Here is a 16,521-nt window from a genome sequence, read left to right as displayed (position 1 = left end):
AATTAGTCTCTCTAGTACCAAAAAGGGACCCCTGGTGGTACAGTGGTTAAGAGTTATTGTAAGCTAAGCCTGCTAACCAAAAGGTAAGCTGTGCAGATCCACCACATACTCCTTGGAAACCCTATGGTGCAGTTCTGCTCTGTCCTACAGGGTTGCTATGAGTCAGAATTGACTTGATGGCAATGGGTTTGGTTTGCTTGTTTTTTGTTTTTTTTTTTTAGTATCAAAAGTGTTCGTAAGGGTGGCGGAGCCAAGATGGCAGAATAGACAAACATTTCTGACAAGCACTCTTTACAACAAAGACCTGAAAAAACAAGTGAAATGAGTGTATTTTTGACAAGCTAGGAGCCCCGAGCATCAAGGGCAAGCTTAGAAAACATGCTGAGGGGCAGGGGGAGGAAGAGACGGTTCAGAAGTAGAAAGGAGTTACCAGATCTGAATAGTGGGGAGCCCTCAGGCACCATTCCCGGATCAGCGGCAGCAGGCTGGTACTAGCATTCGGCCGCAGTTTCCTCAGGGAAAAGCAGCCAGCCACAAAGCCTACGCACACTTCCGGAACCAGAGAAGAACAGCGCTCTCAGCAAAAGCTAAGTACTTGCGTATATTTTACTGTGCCTCCCACCCCCAAGCTGGCTTCAGCGGCTGACTTCCCTGGGCCTGATATAGACCCTGTTGAGCACCTAGAGCCGTCCTCCTGGCCTTGGAGAAGGAAAAAATTGCCAGTGGGGGAAAAGATAACTTGCCAGCTCCACTAACCATGGGAGCTCAGGATAGAAGTGGCTTCTGTCCAGGCATAAACTGGCCATGGATTATGAGTGCTTTTCCTCTCTGCTTGGACCTGTGTGGGCCTACTTCAGGAGAATAGGCCCTTGTAGGCAGACTCCAACTGTTTCAGCTGTGTAGCAGAGAGGTGGGTGTTTGATGTTTGACATTGCTTTGCCTACTAAACAGCATCCTTACCTACCCACATCAGGGGCCTAAGGACTGGTAGCTCCACTCAGGTCACCCAGCCTCCCACGATAGGAGTCCGAGCATAACTAGTATCTCCCAGTCCTAACAACCAAAAACATTGGGTGCCCATGGTCTGTATGCAGAACCCACACACCTGTAGGCTCTAGGGTTCAGGAATACACTTTCCTCAGAGACACGTGGGGGCGATTCTCAGCCCCCTGCCTTGTTCAGAGTGTGACCCCTGCTGCAACCAAAAACCAGTGCCTACACCAATCACCCCTGCCCCTCTAAGACTGTAAGACAGGGTCTGTACCACACACTTGATGATCAGCTACCTGGAAACCTGAGCTGAATTCATACAAGAAAAGTGAATGGACTCCTAGACTAATATATCTGATAACAGCTCTAGCCATCTGGGGACAGAAAGTCGGAGCTCCAAAGGTGAAAATAATCAAGCTAGCTCACTCAAGCAATCCATTTTGGCATATCAAAACAAAACAAAGCAAGAAGCAAAGACACAGTAAACAAACATAAAATAAACTAATACAATAACTTATTGATGGCTTGGAGACAACAGTCAATATCAAGTCACATAAAGAAACAGACCATGATTGCCTCAACAAGCTTAAAACAAAGAATCCAGGGATCTTCTAGATGAAAGTACCTTCCTGGAACTACCAGAAGCAGAAGACAAAAGATTAATATACAGAACTCTTCAAGACATCAGGAAGGAAATGAGGCAATATGCAGAATAAGCCAAGGAACACACAGATAAAGCAATTGAAGAAATTAAAAAGATTTTTCAGGAATATAATGAAAAATTTAATAAGATGGAAAAATCCATAGACAGCAATCAGAAATTCAGAAGACTGACAATAAAAGTACAGAATTAAACAACTCAATAGAAAGAGGAGCAGAATTGAACAAGTAAAAGCCAGAATTTCTGAACTTGAAGATAAATCACTTGGCACTAATATATTTGAAGGAAATCAGGTAAAAGAATTTTAAAAAATGAAGAAATCTTAAGAATCATGTGGGGCTCTATCAAGAGAAATAACTTGAAAGTGATTGGAGTACCAGAACAGGGACGGATAACAGAAAATACAAAGAGAATTTTTGACGATTTGTTGCCAGAAGACTTCCCATATACTGTGAAAGATGAGAAGATATCTATCCAAGATGCTCATCAAACTCCACATAAGGTGGATGTTAAAAGAAAGTCACCGAGGCGGAGCCAAGATGGCGGACTAGGCAGACGTTACCTCGGATCCCTCTTACAACAAAGACACGGAAAAACAAGTGAATCGATCACATACATAACAATCTACGAACCCTGAACAACAAACACAGATTTAGAGACGGAGAAGGAACTAATACAGGGAAGCAGCGATAGTTTCCAGAGCCTGGAGCCAGCGTACCAGTCAGGTACGGCACAAGCACAGAGACCTGCTCCACCCCCCTGAACTAACCCCGGGAGGGGGACCAGCCGGTTCCACGGGCGGCGTGGGACGCAGCCGGTAGGAGAAGTCCCCGGGAGGCAGTGACTGATCTTGGAGCAGAAAGAGCAGCATCCGAGCCGGGGAACCGTCCCGCAGGGATTTGGACTGCTCGCAGGTACGCCATAAACACGGAGAGTTGCTCCACCCCCTGAACTAACCCCGGGAAGAGGACCAGCCGGGTCGCGCGGGCGGCGTGGGACGCAGCCGGTAGGAGAAGTCCCGGGGAGGCAGCGACTGGTATTGGAGTGGGGAGAACAGCGTTCCAGCCGGGACACTTGGTCGCGGCACAAGCACGGGGAGCTACTCCACCCATCTGAACTAACCCCGGGAGGGGGCCCACCTGGTTCACGGGGGCGGCACGGCCACGCGGCTGGAGGGATGAGAAGTCCCCGGGAGGCAGCGACTGATTTTGGAGTTGAGAGTGCACCGTCCCAGTAGGGGAGCCTTGACGCTGGGCGTGGGGCTGGAAGCGGAGGATCTGACCGTGACTCCAGCGGGCCAGACCCCCTGCGGGCAATCTCCACACAGCCAGCACACATAGGCGACGCGCCCGCGGGAATCTCAGATATAACAGTCATTCCAAGCAAGACAAGCAACTCTGGCTATATTCTGAGGTGCTACTCTCCTATCTCTCTGTTCCCTCCCCCACCCTCCCCAGGCGGCTTCATTAACATCTGAATAGCCTGAGCCAGAGGGAGAACTCTGATAGGGATCTGACTGCAGTTTTTTTTTAGCGGATTTTCTGGAAAAACTAGTTTCCCAGTGATGGCTCGGAGACAACAATCCATATCAAACCACTTAAAGAAGCAGACCGTGACAGCTTCTCCAAGCCCCCAAACAAAAGAATCAAAATCTTTGCCAAATGAAGATACAATTTTGGAATTATCAGATACAGAATATAAAAAACTAATTTACAGAATGCTTAATGATATCACAAATGAAATTAGGATATCTGCAGAAAAAGCCAAGGAACACACTGATAAAACTGTTGAAGAACTCAAAAAGATTATTCAAGAACATACTGGAAAAATTAATAAGTTGCAAGAATCCATAGAGAGACAACATGTAGAAATCCAAAAGATTAACAATAAAATAACAGAATTAGACAACGCACTAGGAAGTCAGAGGAGCAGACTCGAGCAATTAGAATGCAGACTGGGACATCTGGAGGACCAGGGAATCAACACCAACATAGCTGAAAAAAAATCAGATAAAAGAATTAAAAAAAAATGAAGAAACCCTAAGAATTATGTGGGACTCTATCAAGAAGGATAACCTGCGGATGATTGGAGTCCCAGAACAGGGAGGGGGGACAGAAAACACAGAGAAAATAGTTGAAGAACTTCTGACAGAAAACTTCCCTGACATCATGAAAGACGAAAGGATATCTATCCAAGATGCTCATCGAACCCCATTTAAGATTGATCCAAAAAGAAAAACACCAAGACATATTATCATCAAACTCACCAAAACCAAAGATAAACAGAAAATTTTAAAAGCAGCCAGGGAGAAAAGAAAGGTTTCCTTCACGGGAGAATCAGTAAGAATATGTTCTGACTACTCAGCAGAAACCATGCAGGCAAGAAGGGAATGGGACGACATATACAGAGCACTGAAGGAGAAAAACTGCCAGCCAAGGATCATATATCCAGCAAAACTCTCTCTGAAATATGAAGGCAAAATTAAGATATTTACAGACAAACACAAGTTTAGAGAATTTGCAAAAACCAAACCAAAGCTACAAGAAATACTAAAGGGTATTGTTTGGTCACAGAACCAATAATATCAGATATCAGCACAACACAAGGTCACAAAACAGAACGTCCTGATATCAACTCAAATAGGGAAATCACAAAAACAAACAAATTAAGATTAATTAAAAGAAAAAATACACATAACGGAATCATGGAAGTCAATAGGTAAAAGATCACAATAATCAAAAAGAGGGACTAAATACAGGAGGCATTGAACTGCCATATGGAGAGTGATACAAGGCGATATAGAACAATACAAGTTAGGTTTTTACTTAGAAAAATAGGGGTATATAATGAGGTAACCACAAAAAGGCATAACAACTCTATAACTCAAGACAAAAACCAAGAAAAACGTAACGACTCAACTAACATAAAGTCAAACACTATGAAAATGAGGATCTCACAATTTACTAAGAAAAACGCCTCAGCACAAAAAAGTGTGTGGAAAAATGAAATTGTCAACAACACACATAAAAAGGCATCAAAATGACAGCACTAAAAACTTATTTATCTATAATTACCCTGAATGTAAATGGACTAAATGCACCAATAAAGAGACAGAGAGTCACAGACTGGATAAAGAAACACGATCCATCTATATGCTGCCTACAAGAGACACACCTTAGACTTAGAGACACAAACAAACTAAAACTCAAAGGATGGAAAAAAGTATATCAAGCAAACAATAAGCAAAAAAGAAGAGGAGTAGCAATATTAATTTCTGACAAAATAGACTTTAGACTTAAATCCACCACAAAGGATAAAGAAGGACACTATATAATGATAAAAGGGACAATTGATCAGGAAGACATAACCATATTAAATATTTATGCACCCAATGACAGGGCTGCAAGATACATAAATCAAATTTTAACAGAACTGAAAAGCGAGATAGATACCTCCACAATTATGGTAGGAGACTTCAACACACCACTTTCGGAGAAGGACAGGACATCCAGTAAGAAGCTCAACAGAGACACGGATAGATCTAATTACAACAATCAACCAACTTGACCTCATTGACTTATACAGAACTCTCCACCCAACTGCTGCAAAATATACTTTTTTTTCCAGCGCACAGGGAACATTCTCTAGAATAGACCACATATTAGGTCATAAAACAAACCTTTGCAGAGTCCAAAACATCGAAATATTACAAAGCATCTTCTCAGACCACAAGGCAATAAAACTAGAGATCAATAACAGAAAAACTAGGGAAAAGAAATCAAATACTTGGAAAATGAACAATACCCTCCTGAAAAAAGACTGGGTTATAGAAGACATCAAGGAGGGAATAAGGAAATTCATAGAAAGCAACGAGAATGAAAATACTTCCTATCAAAACCTCTGGGACACAGCAAAAGCAGTGCTCAGAGGCCAATTTATATCGATAAATGCACACATACAAAAAGAAGAAAGAGCCAAAATCAGAGAACTGTCCCTACAACTTGAACAAATAGAAACTGAGCAACAAAAGAATCCATCAGGCACCCGAAGAAAACAAATAATAAAAATTAGAGCTGAACTAAATGAATTAGAGAACAGAAAAACAATCAAAAGAATTAACAAAGCCAAAAGCTGGTTCTTTGAAAAAATTAACAAAATTGATAAACCATTGGCTAGACTGACTAAAGAAATACAGGAAAGGAAACAAATAACCCGAATAAGAAACGAGAAGGACCACATCACAACAGAACCAAATGAAATTAAAAGAATCATTTCAGATTATTATGAAAAATTGTACTCTAACAAATTTGAAAACCTAGAAGAAATGGATGAATTCCTGGAAAAACACTACCTACCTAAACTAACACATTCAGAAGTAGAACAACTAAATAGACCCATAACAAAAAAAGAGATTGAAACGGTAATCAAAAAACTCCCAACAAAAAAAAGTCCTGGCCCGGATGGCTTCACTGCAGAGTTCTACCAAATTTTCAGAGAAGAGTTAACACCACTACTACTAAAGGTATTCCAAAGCATAGAAAATGACGGAATACTACCCAACTCATTCTATGAAGCCACCATCTCCCTGATACCAAAACCAGGTAAAGACATTACAAAAAAAGAAAATTATAGACCTATAACCCTCATGAACATTGATGCAAAAATCCTCAACAAAATTCTAGCCAATAGAATCCAACGACGCATCAAAAAAATAATTCACCCTGATCAAGTGGGATTTATACCAGGTATGCAAGGCTGGTTTAATATCAGAAAAACCATTAATGTAATCCATCACATAAATAAAACAAAAGACAAAAACCACATGATCTTATCAATTGATGCAGAAAAGGCATTTGACAAAGTCCAACACCCATGCATGATAAAAACTCTTACCAAAATAGGAATCGAAGGAAAATTCCTCAACATAATAAAGGGCATCTATGCAAAGCCAACAGCCAATATCACTCTAAATGGTGAGAACCTGAAAGCATTTCCCTTGAGAACGGGAACCAGACAAGGATGCCCTTTATCACCACTCTTATTCAACATCATGTTGGAAGTCTTAGCCAGGGCAATCAGGCTAGACAAAGAAATAAAAGGTATCCGGATTGGCAAGGAAGAAGTAAAGTTATCACTATTTGCAGATGACATGATTATATACACAGAAAACCCTAAGGAATCCTCCAGAAAACTACTGAAACTAATAGAAGAGTTTGGCAGAGTCTCAGGTTATAAAATAAACATACAAAAATCACTTGGATTCCTCTACATCAACAAAAAGAACACCGAAGAGGAAATAACCAAATCAATACCATTCACAGTAGCCCCCAAGAAGATAAGATACTTAGGAATAAATCTTACCAAGGATGTAAAAGACCTATACAAAGAAAACTACAAAGCTCTACTACAAGAAATTCAAAAGGACATACTTAAGTGGAAAAACATACCTTGCTCATGGATAGGAAGACTTAACATAGTAAAAATGTCTATTCTACCAAAAGCCATCTATACATTTAACGCACTTCCGATCCAAATTCCAATGTCATATTTTAAGGGGATAGAGAAACAAATCACCAATTTCATATGGAAGGGAAAGAAGCCCCGGATAAGCAAAGCACTACTGAAAAAGAAGAAGAAAGTGGGAGGCCTCACCTTACCTGACTTCAGAACCTATTATACAGCCACAGTAGTCAAAACAGCCTGGTATTGGTACAACAACAGGCACATAGACCAATGGAACAGAATTGAGAACCCAGACATAGATCCATCCACGTATGAGCAGCTGATATTTGACAAAGGACCAGTGTCAATTAACTGGGGAAAAGACAGCCTTTTTAACAAATGGTGCTGGCATAACTGGATATCCATTTGCAAAAAAATGAAACAGGACCCATACCTCACACCATGCACAAAAACTAACTCCAAGTGGATCAAAGACCTAAACATAAAGACTAAAACGATAAAGATCATGGAAGAAAAAATTGGGAAAACCCTAGGAGCCCTAATACAAGGTATAAACAGAATACAAAACATTACCAAAAATGACGAAGAGAAACCCGATAACTGGGAGCTCCTAAAAATCAAACACCTATGCTCATCTAAAGACTTCACCAAAAGAGTAAAAAGACCACCTACAGATTGGGAAAGAATTTTCAGCTATGACATCTCAGACCAGCGCCTGATCTCTAAAATCTACATGATTCTGTCAAAACTCAACCACAAAAAGACAAACAACCCAATCAAGAAGTGGGCAAAGGATATGAACACACATTTCTCTAAAGAAGATATTCAGGCAGCCAACAGATACATGAGAAAATGCTCTCGATCATTAGCCATTAGAGAAATGCAAATTAAAACTACGATGAGATTCCATCTCACACCAACAAGGCTGGCATTAATCCAAAAAACACAAAATAATAAATGTTGGAGAGGCTGCGGAGAGATTGGAACTCTCATACACTGCTGGTGGGAATGTAAAATGGTACAACCACTTTGGAAATCTATCTGGTGTTATCTTAAACAGTTAGAAATAGAACTACCATACAAGCCAGAAATCCCACTCCTCGGAATATACCCTAGAGATACAAGAGCCTTCATACAAACAGATATATGCACACCCATGTTTATTGCAGCTCTGTTTACAATAGCAAAAAGTTGGAAGCAACCAAGGTGTCCATCAACGGATGAATGGGTAAATAAATTGTGGTATATTCACACAATGGAATACTACGCATCGATAAAGAACAGTGACGAATCTCTGAAACATTTCATAACATGGAGGAACCTGGAAGGCATTATGCTGAGCGAAATTAGTCAGAGGCAAAAGGACAAATATTGTATAAGACCACTATTATAAGATCTTGAGAAATAGTAAACCTGAGAAGAACACATACTTTTGTGGTTACGAGGGGGGGAGGGAGGGAGGGTGGGAGAGGGTTTTTTTATTGATTAATCAGTAGATAAGAACTGCTTTAGGTGAAGGGAAAGACAACACTCAATACATGGAAGGTCAGCTCAATTGGACTGGACCAAAAGCAAAGAAGTTTCCGGGATAAAATGAATGCTTCAAAGGTCAGCGGAGCAAGGGCGGGGGTCTGGGGAACATGGTTTGCGGGGACTTCTAAGTCAATTGGCAAAATAATTCTATTATGAAATCATTCTGCATCCCACTTTGAAATGTGGCGTCTGGGGTCTTAAATGCTAACAAGCAGCCATCTAAGAGGCAGCAATTGGTCTCAACCCACCTGGAGCAAAGGAAAATGAAGAACACCAAGCCCACATGACAACTAAGAGCCCAAGAGACAGAAAGGGCCACATGAACCAGAGACCTACATCATCCTGAGACCAGAAGAACTAGTTGGTGCCCGGCCACAATCGATGACTGCCCTGACAGGGAGCTCAGCAGAGGACCCCTGAGGGAGCAGGAGATCAGTGGGATGCAGACCCCAAATTCTCATAAGAAGACCAAACTTAATGGTCTGACTGAGACTGGAGGAATCCCGGCGGCCATGCTCCCCAGACCTTCAGTTGACACAGGACAGGAACCATCCCCGAAGACAACTCATCAGAAATGAAAGGGACTGGTCAGCGGGTGGGAGAGAGATGCTGATGAAGAGTGAGCTAATTATATCAGGTGGACACTTGAGATTGTGTTGGCAACTCTTGTCTGGAGGGGGGATGGGAGGATAGAGAGAGAGGGAAGCCGGCAAAATTGTCAAGAAAGGAGAGACTGAAAGGGCTGACTCAAGACAGGGAGAGTAAGTGGGAGTAGGGAGTGAGATGTATGTAAACTTATATGTGACAGACTGATTGGATTTGTAAACGTTCACTTGAAGCTTAATAAAAGTTATTATAAAAAAAAAAAAGTTAATAACAAAAAAAAAAAAAAAGAAAGTCACCAAGACATATGATAATCAAACTTGCCAAAACCAAAGATAAAGAGAGAATTTTAAGAGCAGCTTGGGATAAATGAAAAGTTACCTACAAAGGAGAGCCAATAAGAATAAGCTTTGACTACTTGGGAGAAACCATGCAGGCAAGGAGGCAATGGGATGACTTATTTTAAAAAAATTGAAGGAAGAAAATTTCCAGCCAAGAATCATATATCCAGCAAAACTGTCTCTCAAATATGAAGGTGAAATTAAGACATTTCCAGATAAAGTGAAGTTTAGCGAATTTGTAAAAACCAAACCAAAACTACAAGAAATACTAAAGGGAGTTCTTTGGTTAGAAAATCAATAATATCAGGTATCGACCCAAGACTAGAACACTGGACACAGCAATCAGAAGTCAACCGAGACAGGGAAATCAAAAAGACAAAGGAAGATTTAAAAAAATTCTCAAAACAGGGTAACAACAATGTTATTATGTAAAAGAAGACAATATTAAAGCAATAAAGAGAGACTAAGAAATGGAGCCATAGATCTTCCATATGGAGAGGAAGATACGACAATACAAAGAAATAAAATTTAGGTTTAAATTTAGAAAAATAGGGGTAAATAATAAGGTAACTACAAAGGAGACAAACTGTCCTACTTATAAAAATAAAATACAGGAAAAAAAATAGAGACTCACCAGAAACAAAATCAACAACAACAAATATGAGGACAGAACAATATATAAAGATTATCTACTCAGCACATAAAGTCAAGTGGGAAAAAGAAACTGTCAACACACAAAAAAAAGACATCAAAATGATAGCACTAAATTCATACCTATGCATAATTATGCCTAATCTAAATGGACTAAATGCACCAAAAAAGAGACAGAGAGTGACAGAATGAATTAAAAAACATAATCCATCTATATGCTGCCTACAAGAGACACACCTTAGCCTTAGAGATACAAACAAACTAATACTCAAAGGATAGAAAAAAAATATATCAAGCAAACAACAATCATAAAAGAGCAGGAGAGGCAATATTAATTTCTGACAAAATAGACTTTAAAGTTAAATCCATCAGAAAGGATAAGGAATGACACTATATAATGATTAAAGGGACAATACACCAAGAAGATATAACCATATTAAATATTTATGCACCCAATGACAGGGCTGCAAGATACATAAAACAAACTCTATCAGCATTGAAATGTGAGATAGACAGCTCCACAATAATAGTAGGAGACTTCAACACACCACTTCTGGTGAAGGACAGGACATCCAGAAAGAAGCTCAGTAAAGACATGGAAGATCTAAATGCCAACAATCAACCAACTTGACCTCATAGACATATACAGAACTCTCCACCCAAAGGCAACCAAGTATACTTTCTTTTCTAGTGCACATGGAACATTCTCTAGAATAGACCACATATTAGGTCATAAAGCAAGCCTTAGCAGAATCCAAAACGTTGAACTATCACAAACCATCTTCTCTGACCATAATGCCATAAAAGTGGAAATCAATAACAGAAAAAGCAGGGAAAAGAAATCAAAGGCTTGGAAACTGAAAAATACCCTGCTGAAAAAAGACTGGATTATAGAAGACATTAAGAGTGGAATAAAGAAATTCATAGAATCCAATGAGAATGAAAACACTTCTTATCAGAGCCTTTGGGACACAGCGAAAACAGTGCTCAGAGGGCAATTTATGTCAATAAATGCACACATCCAAAAAGAAGAAAGGGCCAAAATCAAAGAATTATCCCTACAACTTGAACAAATACAAAGAGAGCAACAAAAGAAAATCTCAGGCATTAGAAGAAAACAAATAATAAAAATTAGAGCAGAACTAAATGAAATCAAAAACAGAAAAACAATTGAAAGAATTAACAAGACCAAAAGCTGGTTCTTTGAAAAAATCAACAAAATGGATAAACCACTGGCCAAACTGACAAAAGAAAAACAGGAGAGGAAGCAAATAACCTGAACAAGAAATGAGATGGGCGATATTACAACAGACCCATCTGAAATTAAAAGAATCATATCAGATTACTATGAAAAATTGTACTCTAACAAATTTGAAAACCTAGAAGAAATGGATGAATTCCTAGAAACACACTACCTACCTAAATTAACACAAACAGAGGTAGAAAAACTAAATAAACCCATAATAAAAGATTGAAAAGACACTCAAAAAACTCCCAACAAAAAAAGGCCCTGGCCTGGACGGCTTCACTGCAGAGTTCTACCAAACTTTCAGAGATGAGTTAACACCACTACTACTAAAGGCATTTCAGAGCATAGAAAAGGATGGAATACTACCAAACTCATTCTATGAAGCCAGCATATCCCTGATACCAAAACCAGGTAAAGACACCACAAAAAAAGAAAATTACAGACCTATGTCCCTTATGAACCTAGATCCAAAAATCCTCAATGAAATTCTAGCCAGTAGAATTCAACAACATATCAAAAAAATAATTCACCATGACCAAGTGGGATTCATACCAGGTATGCAGGGATGGTTCAACATTAGAAAAACAAATAATGTAATCCTTCACATAAATAAAACAAAAGACAAGAATCACAAGATTTTATCAATTGATGCAGAAAAGGCATTTGACAAAGTTCAACACCCATTCATGATAAAAACTCTCAGCAAAATAGGAATAGAAGGAAAAATCCCCAACATAACAAAGGACATTTATACAAAGCCAACAGCCAACAGCCAACATCGTCCTAAATGGAGAGAGCCTGAAAGCATTCCCCTTGAGATTGGAAATGAGACAAGTATTCCCTTTATCACTGCTCTTATTCAGCTTTGTGCTGGAGGCCCTAGCCAGAGCAATTAGGCTAGATAAGGAAATAAAGGGCATCCAGATTGGCAAGGAAGAAGTAAAATTTTCTCCGTTTGCAGACGACATGATCTTATGCATAGAAAACCCTAAGGAATCCTCAAGAAAACTACTGTAACTAATAAAAGAGTTCAGCAGAGTATCAGGATACAAGACAAACTTAACAAAAATCAGTTGGATTCCTCTACACCAACAAAAAGAACATCGAAGTGGAAATCAGCAAATCAATGACATTTACAATGGCCCCCAAGAAGATAAAATACTTAGGAATAAATCTTACCAGAGATGTAAAAGACTTATACAAAGAAAACTACAATACACTTCTGCAAGAAACCAAAAGAGACTTACATACGTGGAAAAACATACCTTGCTCATGGATAGGAAGACTTAACATTATAAAAATGTCTGTTCTACCAAAAGTAATCTACACATTTAATGCAATTCCGATCCAAATTCCAACAATGTTCTTTAATGAAATGGAGAAACAAATCACCAACTTCATATGGAAGGGAAAGAGGTCCCGGATAGGTAAAGCATTAGTGAAAAAGAAGAACAAAGTGGGAGGCCTTCCTCTACCTGGTTTTAGAACCTGTTATTCCACCACAGTAGTCAAAACACCTGGTACTGGTACGACAACAGACACATAGACCAATGGAACAGAATTGCGAATCCAGACATAAATCCATCCACATATGAGCAGTTGATATTTGACAAAGGCCCCAAAACAGTTAAATGGGGAAATGACAGTCTTTTTAACAAATGGTGCTGGCATAACTGGATATCCATCTGCAAAAAAATGAAACAAGACCCATACCTCACTCCATGCACAAAAATAAGCTCAAAATGGATCAAACACCTAAATATAAAATCTAAAACAATAAAGATCACAGAAGAAAAAATAGGGACAATGTTAGGAGTCCTAATACATGGCATAAACAGTATACAAAACATTGCTAACTATGCAGAAGGAAAACTAGATAACTGGGAGCTCCTAAAAATCAAACACCTATGCTCATCCAAAGACTTTACCAAAAGAGTGAAAAGATTACCTACAGACTGGGAAAAAGTTTTTAACTATGACATTTCTGATCAGCACCTGATCTCTAAAATCTACATGATACTGCAAAAACTCAACTGCAAAAAACCAATTAACCCAATTAAAAAATGGGCAAAAGATATGAACAGATACTTCGCTAAAGAAGACATTCTGGTAGCTAACAGATACATGAGGAAATGCTCATGATCATGAGTCATTAGAGAAATGCAAATCAAAACTACAATGAGATTCCATCTCACTCCAACAAGGCTGGCATTAATCCAAAAAGCACAAACCAGTAAATGTTGGAGAGGCTGTGGGGAGATTAGAACACTTATACACTGCTGGTGGGAATGTAAAATGATACAACTACTTCAGAAATCGAATTGGCACTTCCTTAAAAAGCTAGAAATAGAACTACCATACGATCCAGCAATCCCACTCCTTGGAATATATCCTAGAGAAATAAGAGCCTTTACACAGACAGGTATATGCACACCCATGTTCATTGCAGCACTGTTTACAATAGCAAAAAGATACAAGCAACCAAGATGTCCAACAACGGATGAATGGATAAATAAATTATGGTATATTCACACAATGAAATACTACGCATTGATAAAGAACAGTGATGAATCTGTGAAACATTTCATAACATGGAGGAATCTGGAAGGCATTATACTGAGTGAAATTAGTCAGTTGCAAACGGACAAATATTGTATAAGACCACTATTAAAAGAATCCAAGAAATAGGTTAAAGAGAGAAGAAAATATTCTTTGATGGTTATGAGAGGAGGAAGGGAGGAAGGCTGGGAGAGGGGTATTCACTAATTAGATAATAGATAAGACCTACTTCAGGTGACAGGAAAGACAACACACAGTACAGGCGAGGTCAGCACAACTGGACTAACCCAAAAGCAAAGAAGTTTCCTGAACAAACTGAATGCTTCAAAGGCCAGCGAAGCAGGGGCAGGGGTTTGGGGACCACGGTTTTAGGGGACATCTAAGACGATTGGCATAATAGAATGTATTAAGAAAACATTCCACATCCCACTTTGGAGAGTGGCGTCTGGGGTCTTAAACTCTAGCAAGGGGCCATCTAAGATGCATCAATTGATCTCAACCCACCTGGTCAGAGAAGAATGAAGCACACCAAGAACACAAGGTAATTATGAGCCCAAGAGACAGAAATGGCCACATAAACCAGAGTCTACATCAGCCTGAGGCCAGAAGAGCCAGATGGTGCTCAGCTACAACTGATGACTGCCCTGACAGGGAGCACAACAGAGAACCCCTGAGGGAGGAGGCGAACAGTAGGATGCAGACCCCAAATTCTCATAAAAAGACCAGACTTAATGGTCTGACTGAGACTAGAAGGACCCCGGTGGTCATGGCCCCCAGACCTTCTGTTGGTGCAGGACAGGAACCATTCCCAAAGGCAACTCTTCAGACAGGGACTGGACTGGACAAAGGGTTGGAGAGGGATTCTGGTAAGGAGTGAGCTTCTTGGATCAGGTGGACACTTGAGACTATGTTGGCACCTCCTTCCTGGAGTGGAGATGAGAGGGAAGAGGGGGTTAGAAGCTGGTGAAATGGACATGAAAAGAGAGAGTGGAGGAACAGAGCGGGCTGTCTCATTAGGGGGAGAGCAATTGGGAGTATGTATCAAGGTGTATATGTTTTTGTGTGAGAAACTGACTTGATTTGTAAACTTTCACTTAAAGCAAAATAAAAATTTGTAAAAAAAAGTGTTGGTAACATTAGGGAATGGCAGAAGCCAGATGGCAGCACTTAAATGCCAAGAAGTCAAGGTAGGCATACTTTCTTTTGTGGGCAGCAAACCAGGAGTGGCAACCCAGTTACCTTGACCTGTGGAACTTGTGGAAATGGCTAACAAGTAATGGTGAGTCAAACTGAGATATAGATGAACAGTTAACTAGGGAGTTTGTTGGCTTGTCTAAAAAGAGAACTGGTGGGCAAAGGGGTAAGATCAACCAATGCAAAGAAAAATCATGATCCCTCAACCTTTTTCTAAGTCTCAATCAGCTCTCAGAACAAGGGCCCTTGCAAGAACACAAGTATATATTATAAATAGTCCCTCAATCTTTTCTAAAATGGACCTTCAGCCATTTTTTTTTTTAATTCCCAGACTTTTAGATATGGCATTTAAGTTGATGCTGATATCAAATACTTGAAATGTTATCATGGTCCTCAAGCTAGAGTGGGGTTTTTAGCAAGCTAGAGCACATAAGAAGTTTCTGGCCCAATCTGTCTCAGAGAGTCCAACATATGTACTTTGCAGTTTTTTTCCTCAGTCACTGAAAGTATAATTGGGATGACTATTCTTAATGTCTGGCTGAACACACCCATTGATTTTGACCTATGGAATAAGAATGATCATGATAAGAAGGACCCAGTGGTCCAATAGAACCCTTAGCCAAAATAGCAAATAAGAGGCAATAAAGCATTCCATGGAAGAATTACAGAAATTAGCGTCAACACTAAAGGAATTATGGGTCGTCCCATCACATCTCCTTCAATTCACCTGTCTGGCATAAACAAGATGGATTATAGTCAACCATAAAGTGCTTTGCCACGTGTGGTATTGTTAGAGAAGAGATTGAAGACATCCAGAAAAGCAGTGTGGAGACAGAGCTGAGAATGGGCAGGGGCGGTGCTACTTCAAAGCTAACAAGGCTGAGCCAACTGGCTTCTCCCTTACACAGACAGTGCCCAAGGCCTTGGAGGGCCCTATCCCTGTGATCACACGATCACATATTTTGGTATTCATAGTTTTCTCTTCTTTTTGTTAAATAGAACCCCAAATTATAAAAACCTCAGACCCGATATAACACAGATCCACCCTTAAGAAAGGGTAAATAATCTAGTACTTACCCAATCTTCAAAGCAATTCATTTCAGTTTTAACAATAATCAGATATTATTGTATTACATGAATAATTGAAATAATATAAAAAAACAAATCCTCCATCTATAATTTCACTCTGTAACATACTTGGTACAGAAATTGTTTTTCAAAGCATATACATACACATGCAAAGCTGAGAAGCTTCTGGTCCTGGGGAATATTGATGA

At 39.7% G+C, this 16,521-nt stretch overlaps 1 protein-coding gene across 1 annotated transcript in view; it reads left to right on the top strand.

The window, feature by feature from the left end:
- Positions 1–16,521, top strand: part of SLC9C1 (solute carrier family 9 member C1) — a 140,838-nt gene that overhangs the window by 76,752 nt on the left and 47,565 nt on the right. The gene's annotated exons all lie outside the window — the stretch shown is intronic.

This window comes from Loxodonta africana, chromosome 1 (assembly GCF_030014295.1).
Source record: "Loxodonta africana isolate mLoxAfr1 chromosome 1, mLoxAfr1.hap2, whole genome shotgun sequence".
Lineage (NCBI taxonomy): Eukaryota > Metazoa > Chordata > Mammalia > Proboscidea > Elephantidae > Loxodonta > Loxodonta africana.
The sequence above is the reverse complement of the archived record's forward strand: the minus strand, read 5'-3'. Positions and strand labels throughout refer to the sequence as shown.